This window comes from Pituophis catenifer, unplaced genomic scaffold (genome assembly GCF_029215685.1).
Source record: "Pituophis catenifer annectens isolate HBS135680 unplaced genomic scaffold, rPitCat1.0.hap2 SCAF_2, whole genome shotgun sequence".
Classification (NCBI taxonomy): domain Eukaryota; kingdom Metazoa; phylum Chordata; class Lepidosauria; order Squamata; family Colubridae; genus Pituophis; species Pituophis catenifer.
In genome coordinates this window covers 27,169,196-27,181,620 of record NW_027256882.1, presented here as the reverse complement: position 1 = coordinate 27,181,620, position 12,425 = coordinate 27,169,196, and the positions used below count along the sequence as shown (strand labels likewise).

Below are 12,425 nucleotides of genomic sequence, written 5' to 3'. Positions count from 1 at the left end.
TAAATGTGGCAAAACCTTAGTCAGAATAGCTCCCTTGCGATTCAGAAAAGGATCCTCATAGTAGAGATGCCCTACAACTGCTCCCAATGTGGTAAATGCTTTTGCAAGCATGGCAACTTTGTGATACATCAGAGGACTCACACCAGGGAGAAACCATATGAGTGTCCAGATTGTGGGAAACGTTTCACAGCAAATTCCCACCTGGTGAAACACCAGAGGACTCACACAGGAGAGAAACCCTTTGAATGTCCTGAGTGTGGGAAACGTTTCAGTGTCAATTCCCGCCTGCTGATACACCAGAGATTTCACACAGGAGAGAAGCCCTTTGAATGTCCTGAATGTGGGAAAAGCTTCAGTCACAATTCCAGCCTGGTGAAACACCAGAGGACTCACACAGGAGAGAAACCCTTTGAATGTCCTGATTGTGGGAAATGTTTCAGTGTCAATTCCAGCCTGCTGATACACCAGAGAACTCACACAGGAGAGAAGCCCTTTGAATGTCCTGAATGTGGGAAAGGTTTCAGTTTCAATTCCCGCCTGCTGATACACCAGAGAACTCACACAGGAGAGAAGCCCTTTGAATGTCCTGAATGTGGGAAAAGCTTCACTCAGACTTCCAGCCTGGTGAAACACCAGAGGACTCATACAGGAGAGAAACCCTTTGAATGTCCTGATTGTGGGAAATGTTTCAGTGAGAATTCCAGCCTGCTGATACACCGGAGAACTCACACAGGAGAGAAACCCTTTGAATGTCCTGATTGTGGGAAAGGTTTCAGTCACAATTCCCACCTGCTGATGCACCAGAGAACTCACACAGGAGATAAACCCTTTGAATGTCCTGATTGTGGGAAAAGCTTCAGTCACAATTCCTCCCTGGTAAGACATCAGAGGACTCACACAGGAGAGAAACCCTTTGAATGTCCTTATTGTGGGAAAGGTTTCAGTCACAATTCCAACCTGGTGAAACACCAGAGGACTCATACAGGAGAGAAAGCCTTTGAAAGTCCTGATTGTGGGAAAGGTTTCAGTTTCAATTCCCGCCTCCTGATAAACCAGAGAACTCACACAGGAGAGAAGCCCTTTGAATGTCCTGAATGTGGGAAAAGTTTCACTGAGAATTCCAGCCTGCTGATACACCAGAGAACTCACACAGGAGAGAAACCCTTTGAATGTCCTGATTGTGGGAAAAGCTTCAGTCACAATTCCTCCCTGGTAAGACATCAGAGGACTCACACAGGAGAGAAACCCTTTGAATGTCCTGATTGTGGGAAAGGTTTCAGTCACAATTCCAACCTGGTGAAACACCAGAGGACTCATACAGGAGAGAAACCCTTTGAATGTCCTGATTGTGGGAAAGGTTTCAGTTTCAATTCCCGCCTGCTGATACACCAGAGAACTCACACAGGAGAGAAGCCCTTTGAATGTCCTGAATGTGGGAAAAGCTTCACTCAGACTTCCAGCCTGGTGATACACCAGAGGACTCACACAGGAGAGAAACCCTTTGAATGTCCTGATTGTGGGAAATGTTTCAGTCAGAATTCCAACCTGGTGAAACACCAGAGGACTCATACAGGAGAGAAACCCTTTGAATGTCCTGATTGTGGGAAAGGTTTCAGTTTCAATTCCCGCCTGCTGATACACCAGAGAACTCACACAGGAGAGAAGCCCTTTGAATGTCCTGAATGTGGGAAAAGCTTCACTCAGAATTCCAACCTGGTGAAACACCAGAGGACTCATACAGGAGAGAAAGCCTTTTAATGTCCTGATTGTGGGAAAAGTTTCAGTGTCAATTCCTACCTGGTGATATACCAGAGGACTCACACAGAAGAAAACCATACGAGTGTCCGGATTGTTGGAAAGATTTCAGTATTTCGTCTAACCTTTACACACAGGAGAGAAACCTTTCCAATGTCCATTTTGTGAACAATGTTTTAGGCATAAATCATCTCTGATTACTCACAAGAAAATGCATGAGGCAAATATTGAACAGTTTAGAGAAAGCTTGAAATTAATTTCTGATCTCCCATTCGGAGTATAGATGAGAAATTGATTATTTAAATTCTGGCCTGATTCTTTTTAATCAAGAGATCTCAGGATTAGACCTGTAGGTGGAGAGAGAAAAAAGGAAAATATTAGTTTGATAAAGGCTAACTACCTGTTTCTGATTATTAGCAGTACTTTCTGGATGTTTGCATTTGCAGAAGTCGTGGAATTTCTGCAAACAGGCCTTTGGGTGGTGCTTTTTGTATTTTGATTATGAAATTCCGATGTGGAGTTTCAGCCTTCTATGTTGGTGAACTCCAGATTTTGAACCTCACAATTTCCCAGCCAGCATACAAGTAATCCTCGAGATACAACTGGGATGAGAACTAACTATTATGGATTCATTTAGCAATGGCGACAGTGCTTTGGTTAACTAACCCCATCCCATGCTGTCTGTTATGCAGCTATTAAATGAATGTGCAAGTTGCTAAATAGGACACTGGCTACCTCAGTGTTCGGGAAAACTCTCCGAGGCTTAGCCCAGGCCCAGGCTTGCCCGCTTCCCACCAGGCATCCCTAGGCCTCCTCCACCCCACCCCACCCCCACCAAGACACCTATTGCTTTGGTTCCCAACCTTGTTTCCCCCAAGGCAGGGGTGAAATGCTACTGGTTTGCTCCGGTTCGGGGTAAGCCCCCCCCCACAAGCCTTCCCACAGAGTAATCCCCGAGGCCTTTTCTCACTCCCACTGGCTCCCTGCAGGACTTAGGCCATTCTGTCACGGGGCCTTCCAATTACGATTACACCTTGCATAAGGTGACCAGATTTTAACATTGGTAAAGAGGGACATTGTGGGCGTGGCTTATTTTTTGGGCGTGGCTAGCTGGTCATGTGACCGGGTGGCCATGGCTATGTGTATAGGGTAAGGTGAACAGATTTTAACATTGGTAAGAAGGACACCATTGTGGGCTTGGCTTATTGTGTGGGCGTGGCTTGGAGGCCATGTGACTGGGTGGGCGTGGCTAGCTGGTCATGTGACCGGGTAGCCATGGCTATGTGTATAGGGACTACTCAGAGGGCTGAAAAAAGTCATTTCTGACAGGTCCTCGCACTTTTGACTGGTCCTCACACTTATGACCATCCTCACATTTATGCCCGTGTAGCATTCTTAACAACCATGTCACTCATTTCACAACTGCTTCTCTTCACCATGATGACAAGATAGGGCAAAAATGTAAAATGTGAGGACAGTCGTAAGTTCAAGGACTGGTCAAAAGTGTGAGGATCAGTCAAAAATAACTTTTTCAGCCCTCTGAGTAGTCCATATGCACAAAAGGACTAACCAGAGGGCTGAAAAAAGTCATTTCTGACAGGTCCTCGCACTTTTGACTGGTCCTCACACTTATGACCATCCTCACATTTATGCCCGTGCAGCATTCTTAACAACCATGTCACTCATTTCACAACTGCTTCTCTTCACCATGATGACAAGATAGGGCAAAAATGTAAAATGTGAGGACAGTCGTAAGTTCGAGGACTGGTCAAAAGTGTGAGGACCAGTCAAAAATAACTTTTTCAGCCCTCTGAGTAGTTCATATGCATAAAAGGATACAGTAATAGAGAGGGATGAAGGAAGGGAAGGGAAATTAGAGTAGGAGTGAGGGTAAGAGAGGGAGGAAGAGAGGAGAAGGAGAAAGGAAGAGGAAATAGGGAGGAGAAGAAGAGGGTGGGGGGAAGAGAAAGTAAGAAGGAAAGAAAAGAGAGGTGGTAGGTTTGAGGAGAAAGATTGCTGTACAATAAAAAAGTTGAAAGGGAAGAAAGCCAACCCCAAACAAATATAAAGATATTAAGATAAAGAATGAATTGTTAAACTTTAAAGAATAAAAGAGAACAAATATGAATAAATAGCAATAATTAGAAACACACATACAAACATACAATGTATTTTCTTTGAACAGAATATTTGGCTGGTTCACAAATTTAAACAGTGTTTAGTCATTTCAATTAAATTTACAATTTCTATATTTCCTTTTTGCCATATTTATTCCTCATCTATTTTTTAAAAAAAACAATATTACCCTTCATCCTCATCTCTAATCTTAATCAAATTCAATTTTCCCTTCTATTCTATATTATATCCCTTCCCATTGTCATCTATTTTTATATCCATCCTCACATTGGTTAATTATGTAATTATGTAATACAGTTGTTTAATACAAATTCAACATTTTAATATAAATCAATTAGTTATATAACTATCTTTTTTGTATATTAATCAATATGAACATGAATATTCCAATTATTTCCATGCAATCCAATTTCTTACAAATCAATTAATTATATTTACCAATAATAATAAACCAAATAATTTCCCCCATATATTCCTCCAAACCATAACCATTTCTGCTTTCAACACAGTATACAATTAATAATATCTCAATTATTACAATTCCCTAGTTAAAAAGAGCTTTTTTTTCTTTTGTGTTTTAAAATCTTGAACTCTCCTCTTTTGCCCTAAATAATTTCCCATTGTTTGCACCTACCTTTTTTGGTGAGGAAAAGGAAAATAAATCTGCTGCCTAATTTTCCAACGTTGCAAGCAAACAGCAAAGCCAACAGCCTGTTTTACTTTCAGTTTCGTTTTGAGCTTGGTTTGCACAAAGAGAAAAAAAAAACTGCTGAGCAATTTAGCAAGAGCAGAGCCCTGCGCAAATCAGCTGAGAGGGGGAAGCTGAGCTAATCAACGTAGGGCGGCCCTTTGAAGCCCCGCGGCAAGAGTTTAAACAGGTTTTTTCCCTCTAGCCATCAGCTGGGACTCAGGAGGCAGATTGAAAAATCGGGACTTTTTTAAAACGCCGCGGGACAAATTGCTCAAAAGCGGGACTGTCCCACCAAAAGCGGGACGTCTGGTCACCTTAACCTTGCAGCAGCTGTTTAACGAGACTGCTTTGCTTAATTGCAGACTTAGGCTTTCCTTCCAAAGGCTTCCTGTAACCCATCTCTTAGGTCTCCCCAGGACTTTCCATCCCTCCCAGAGTATCCCCAGGCCTCTTTCATAAAACAGGGTCCCTGTAGTCCTTAGGTCGAATTCCAACACTACCAGGCCTCATAGCGTCCTCCTCTTTATCTTTTGAAGACATCTGAACCTTATATTGGGGAAGGAGGGTAGGACGGAAATCTCTCAGCTGTATGACTATTTCATGGAAGCAGCCGTTATTTTTACTGTGCCTGGGATTCATCGCTGGGCCCTGAGGTGGATTTGTGGAAGTGGCTGCCATTTTGCCACGACTGCCTCAGGACCAAAATGGCGGCTGCTTCTGGGTCATTGTCATGCAGGAGAGGGAGAAACTGCTCTGTTTCGCTACCTTAACACTGTGCAGAAAGCCTTAAGGAATTGTGGGTGCACTGAAAATGATGGCTGCTTCCATGAGATCTTGAACATTTACCTGTGAAAAAGGTGTTGGGCTTGTGGGGAGTAGGCCCGAGGCCCAGTGAAAAAAAGCAGTGTAACATTTCAAATGAAAAGCTTTTCTGCCTTGCAGATGAACCTGGTGGAGAAGAGCTGTAGGAATACTGAGTTGAGGAGAAAAGGGATCGTGGCTTTGATCACAAGATCTCCAGGTTTATCAGCACATACTGCTGTGATCTCCTCTTCTTGGAAATGCCTGCTTGTTACCCTTTGATGGCTGCTGAGTGACACCAGCACCATATTGCTGACGTACGTGTGGCATCTCCCTTTGAGTTGGTGATATGAGGGGAAAAATGTACAATGGAAAATGTTTCATTCTAAAAAACGCATTGTGTAAGAACAATACTTTTGACAAGGAAAAAATGGGGAGTGTCAGTATTGCTATGAACAGTTTGGTAAGGCAAGATGCTCAGACTTGCCTCAAACTGTGAGATGGGCAGCGAATAAGTTTATTAATCAATAAATTTAATAATAAAAAAGTAACATAAACATCTTTTGTCAAGTTTCGCTCAGTTGCAAGGTCTCCACACATATAGTAGTTTCTAACAAACTACCATTGTTCTTCTTGTGCATTCTGTATCTCTACGACCGATCTGTCTTCCTCAGCTTCCCTTCCCTCCTCAATGTAAATTTAAAATTTCAATTTCAATTGTACACCAGTCCAGCCATTCTTTGTGGCATTTTCCAAGTATCCCTAGACAGAATTCAAGGATTTTTTAAAATTAGAATTATTATGAGGGGTGCACTTCCTTATCCATAAGGTGTCTCCTTTTTTATTTTTACTATGCTAATAATGAACTTTACTGATTCTGGCATTTTCCAGCTCTTTCAGGAGGGGAAATACAGGGAGGAAAAATGTTTAAACTACATAGAATTCTCACCTCCTTTTGCCTCTCCTTTCAACAAAGGATTTCTCTCTAGCCTCAACAACTGACAGACATTTTCCACAAATTTATCTCTCACATCCTCAACACACAGGCATTCACAGGTCTCAGGATCACTTCGCCTTATCACTCCTTATGAACTTCGGGACATCTCACACACACACATTCACATTTGTACTGCAATCAGACTTTTTGTATAAACCAATTTCACATACAAAAATTTCATTTAATGCTTCCTCCATGCAAACCAATCATAATTATTTCAGGGAGCTTTTTCACAAGCCAATGAGCTCCATTTTCTAAATAACTTTTTGTGTACTGTTGTTAGAGGGTCTCATCCTTCCTGCAGGTTTGGAAATGATTACATACATACACATACACACACATACCATCAAACATTTCCAGACCTGTGGAGGTTGTTTTTTGTTTTAATTTTATTTCCTTGGGCAACCTATAGCTTAGTCTTAAAGCAGTGGGAAAACTCAGAGAGCAGTTTAAATCATAAATATGATTGGGCCCTAACTACTTTCCGTTTCCCACAGCTCCAAGCCAAGATGTTTACTTAATTTGCAGGCTGAACAGACATATCACAATCAATTCTACATGCTATTATTATAGATGCATATCCAGGAATTTTGTAACAGAAATTACACCAAATTTATCAAGTCAAATTATATGAGTCTTCCCATTTAGGCAGGTTTTACATTTTTTTTTATTACCTGCTAAAGCCCAGGTGGGAAGAACAATAAACAATTTCTTCTTTATTCTTAGTTCTGTCAGACTTCTCTGGCTCTTTCGAGAATGGTAAATTATCAAGATCTTTATAACACTGTAATATTTCTTTGCCACCCATAGATCTCTCTTTAGGCACTAGATTGTTACTACGTGCCTCTGCCCTGGGGGTGTTCTGTGTGTTCTCATTCTAACTTGGATCACCAAGCAATCGCTGGCCCATTTTAAAGATCAAGATGTATAAGAGGTATAGAGACCTATGTTCACGCATCGTTTGCATTTTGCCAGGGCTCTCATGAGCAAGTTTGAACTCCACATTTCTTTTTACAGACAACTTTTACTGCCACATTTTTTCATTCATTTTTTAATACTCTTTTTTGTTTTGTTTTTTCACAACTTGTTTGTAATGTGTTCCAGTGGGCTAACATAGCGAAATGGAGAAAACGGCCCAATTCTTGTTACTAGGCTATTTGTTCCAAACAGGCTACCAGCATGATTGCCCATTTTTCCCAGGGGATTCCTTTCTGTCAGCTCGAAGCCTGACTAGACTCTCTTTCTTCCTGAGGAGATTTCCCACACCTTTCCGTCGGTGCGAAGCCTAATCAAACCCTCTCTTTTTCCCTAAGAGATTTCCCAGACCTCCCCTGCGGGGCCGAAGTTTGGTCAGAGCCCTCTCCTGCACTACAGATTCTTACTCCAACAGTCACACTCCTTTCAAAGCGATCGTCTCTGGCTGATCTCCTCTCGGATAATCAGAAACGCAGATTGGATCTCCGCACATCGCTTCGAGGCCAAACCTCTGAGGAATTTCCCTCGTCTCATTCACACACTCACAAAGCAACACTCCCCTTCCCAAGAGAAAAAAAAAGTCTACTCACCCAGAAGAGCTGAGTTCCATAACCCCCCACAGTGGAAGCCTCTTTGTTAGGCATTCAGGGCAGGCAGAATCGGAGCCTGCCAGCAAATGACCAGATCAAAGTCACTGGATAAATTTTTCCAGGAGCGCTCTTGACTTCGGTACTGGTCCAAGCTGGTTTCTTCCGTCTGTCTTTAATGAAGGCCACCAAGCCTCAAAGCGGCTCAGTTTGTGGGAAGCTGAATGCAGCCATCTTGAAGAAACTTTGCCTTCAAGTCCCACTTCAGGCGCCAGAAATGTAAGGTCCCAAAACACACTTGAGTCACCAGAATGCCAAAGAGAGAGACTCAAGACGAGGCTTGCAAAAAAGCAGACTTTATTTATGGCCATAAACAAAATACTGGGTGGAACTATATCCAGAACATACAGATACAATGCATGCGAGGAAATAGCCACACCTTGGGAAAGGTATGGCGTCCTTTTATACCCTCAGAGACGTCAGCTTAGTACCGAATTCTGGCCTCCTAATTTAGGTTTGTGTATTCCTTGTTGCCCTGCAAGGGGGAATAGAAACTTCCCAATTAGTCATCCTTGAGCATTTCTTTGTTTACTTAATTGGCCACTTTGGCCCCCTGGCTCTGGAAAGCAGGAGTTTATCCAGATCAAACATAAATTAGGGCTGAGGTGTAAATTATCCCTTTGTTGATGGCTGTAGTTTCAACTGAGATACGTACCATGCTTTTAGATAGATTGATATGAGTTCAGGTCAAATGGCAGGGACATACGTTTGACAACTACCAGATACATTACAGCGACCTAATAACAATCTGTTTGTAACAGGAGATACAAATAGAAAGGAATAATATGTATGATACAAATACAAAGGCATATATGTATTACAGGAACCTAATGGAGAATTCAAGACGTCAGTGCCTTCCGTCGTGCCCTTAAAACCCACTTTTTCCAGCAAGCCGGGCTGGCTTAAGAAGAAATTTTTAAATGTTTTAATTGGTTTGTGATTTTTAATTTTTTGGGGCCAAATTTAGATATATTTTAATTGTTTTTAATATTTGTATTTCACGTTCTTAATTTTGGCTGTGCACCGCCCTGAGTCCTCAGGGAGAAGGGCGGTTATATAAATTGGAAATTAAATTAAATTAAATTAAATTAAATTAAATTAAATTAAATTAAATTAAATTAAATTAAATTAAATTAAATTAAATTAAATTAAATTAAAAATTAAATGGTTACAGAATCTAGTCTACCAGTATATCATATTCTAGTATTATTTATTATATCCTTATTATTGTTTCCCTTTCAGAACTTTACTGATTCTGGCATTTTCCAGCTCTTTCTTCTTGTCTGACTTGCAGAAAGGAGAGATACATTTTTAAAAATGGCTTCAAACTACTCTCACTACCATTACAAGTACGGGAAGTTTTTGAAACATTTGATATGATATAAATCTTCTTCTTCTTGTGCCATATCCGTCATAAGCCGTTGGCGATCATGTTGGCGATCCTATTTTTATCAATAGCCGCACGAAAAAGTGCTGCTGAATTTTGTCCAAACCAGTCCCTTAGATTCTGAAGCCATGATGTTCTTCTTCTGCCTGGAGCTCATTTGCCTTCAATCCTTCCCTGGAGGATTAAATGAAATGTGCCCTATTTTTCTGGATGTCGCATCACATGTCCGAAATATCCCAACTTTCGTTTTTTAATTTTAATGGTTTTTTTTAATGGTATAAATAGGTGACTCAAAAGATTAGTCAGATTACCATTGATCCTCATTACTTATTTTCCAAGGGTGTGTCATCAACATTTCATCAAAAAAGGACTATGGGATAATGTATAGGAATTAATGGCTAAAGCTAAAATTTCATGTTCATGGATATTCCAGAGGAAAAATTGCAGACTACAGGAAGCAAATACAAAGGAGCCTTTTCCAACTTTCCAATTTGTTACTTCCTCCCAGGGTTACTTTCCATTGCCTGATTTGGGGGGAGGGGGAGAGAGTAATATGATTTTTTTTAAAAAAAAGAATACAGGGTTAGTTTTCTTTTTTCTACTTTAGTCTTTAAAATTGCTTTGTCTGTTTTAACAGTGTAATCAACTGAGAAAGTTACGTTCAAATTTTCCACAACTATAATTGATATTTTGTTAATAGTGGGAGAAAGTAGTGCCTAAATTTAGGATAACTTAGAATAGGCAGCACAGACAGGTAGTGCTTAGTTAATGACCCCTGGTGGCACTGAATGAGGGGGATTTATGACCAGTCCTCAAAGTTCCAGCCATCCCAGAATCCCCTGAACACCTGATTGAAATCCAACATATGGCAATCGGTTCATACGACAAAACAACTAGACACAAGGACAGTATTTCCCCCATGCCATTACTCTGCTAAAGAATTCATTCCCACAACACTCTCTTATGCCCTCCGATGTCATATCACATAGAAGGTCTGTATTACTATTATCCTTCTCATCTTTCCTATTATGTATTCCCTTAACATCTTATGACTAGAACTTTATTGTTTTTATGTTATGATTTATGTTGATTGCTTATTTAGTACCCTAATATGAGCCAGCAGTGTGAAATGAAATCCTTTGTTGTATACACAGAGGCATAGAATCAAAATCACACGAAGTATTAGTACTGCTTTATAAAGCCTAATTAAGGCCACACCTGCAATATTGCATCCAGTTTTGGTCACCACATTGCAAAAACGATGTTGAGACTTTGGAAAAAGTGCAAAGAAGAGCAACTAAGATGATTAAAGGCCTGTGGAGACTAAAACGTATGAGTGAAGAATGGTTGCAGGATTTGGGTTTGGCTCGTCTAGAGAAAAAAAGGACTGGGGGTGGGATATCTGCCCTCTGCTCTGCCCTCACTCCATATTGCATATCTACCTGCCTAGCCATGTGCTGGTGGTACCACAGAAGACGCTGGTGGACACTCCTACAGCCGGCAGCAATCACTCCGGCTCTGACATGCTAACAGAACAATAGCCACTTATCTACTTGCCAGCCTGTTTGCCAATTGCCTTCGGTCAGACTTGTGACTTCCTGAGACTTACTTGTTGACTTTGCTTATTAGAAGCCAGCAGGGAGTTGCAATGAAGTCCTTGCTTAATGACAGCAGCAAGGATTGCTGAAATTGCCTAAGTGATGTAGTCATGTGATACAGCTAGTCCTCAGCTTACAAATGATACATAAAAATGCTACAAGATGCAAGAATTAGAGGTGGGTTTGGCCTTCCTAATTGGGAATTGTATTATCAAGCGGCAGCGTTAACATGGATTAAAGAATGGATTTTATTACGGAATACAAGACTATTGACATTGGAAGGTCATGATTTAAAACTGGGTTGGCATGCCTTTTTATGGTAACTAGAGAGTCAAGGGATTGAGATAGATTGGTATACAAGACTGCAAATACAATCAAGATATGAAGCAGATCGTAGACAATATGGCTTTAACTTGGGGAAATCAGAACTGGATGAAATATTGACAGGAACAGATGAGAAAATGATTAAGAAATTATATAATTATTTATTGCGTATTAGACTAGAAGATGAAATAATAAAAAATATGATAGCATGGGCAAAGAATTTTGGATACACCATAGAATTGGATAAATGGCAACAACTTTGGGAGATATTATAAATTAACAATGGCAACAGCCTATAAAGAAAACCTGTATAAAATGTTTTATAGACGGCATATGCCACCAGAAAGATTAGCTAAGACGTTTAAAGATAAATCAGCCAAGTGTTGGAAATGTCACCAGTTGCCGGGATCATACTATCATATGTGGTGGTTGTGTAAAGAAGCAAAACAATATTGGGTGAAAATACAAACATGGTTAGAATGAATAATATAGAGTTAAAACCAGAGATATTCTTTTTGGGAATTTTACCCGAGAATTATAGTAAAGAAGATACATATTTGATTATCCATATAATAACAGCGGCAAGAATTGTATTTGCACAAAATTGGAAAGCAGATAAAATCCCATTGGAAGAAAAAATTATAAAGAAAATTTTAGAATGTGCAGAAATGAATAGATTAACATTGAGAATAAAAGATAAAGAGGAGTCTATGTATTTCAAGAAATGGGACAAATTTTATGATTGGTTAGAAAAGAAACATGAATAAGTACATAGAGATAAAATAGATACAAGAATAGATGGGAGAAAACAATTAGAAAAATAGATACTCAGATGATGTCAAGTAAAAGGAGAAAGGGGAGGGGGGTAATAGAGAAAAAAATTAGATATTATAAAAATGTACGCAAATGATGACATAAAAATAAATAATAATTGAATAAGAAATTGAAATGAGAATAAAGATAATTAGGAAATTGGGGCTGCTCTGCTCCAATACCACTTTAGATTGAACTGAAAAGGGAAACAACAGGAGAGGGGAAGGAGTAGAGAGAGAGGAAGGGAGAGGAGAGGAGAAAGAAGAAAGGGAAAAGGAGAGGAAGAAGAGGGAGGGGAAAG

The 12,425-nt window shown here is 40.2% G+C and overlaps 1 pseudogene; it reads left to right on the top strand.

Annotated features, from left to right (window-relative positions):
- The window catches only part of LOC139310030 (zinc finger protein 850-like), a 70,166-nt pseudogene that overhangs the window by 15,436 nt on the left and 42,305 nt on the right, over nucleotides 1-12,425 (top strand).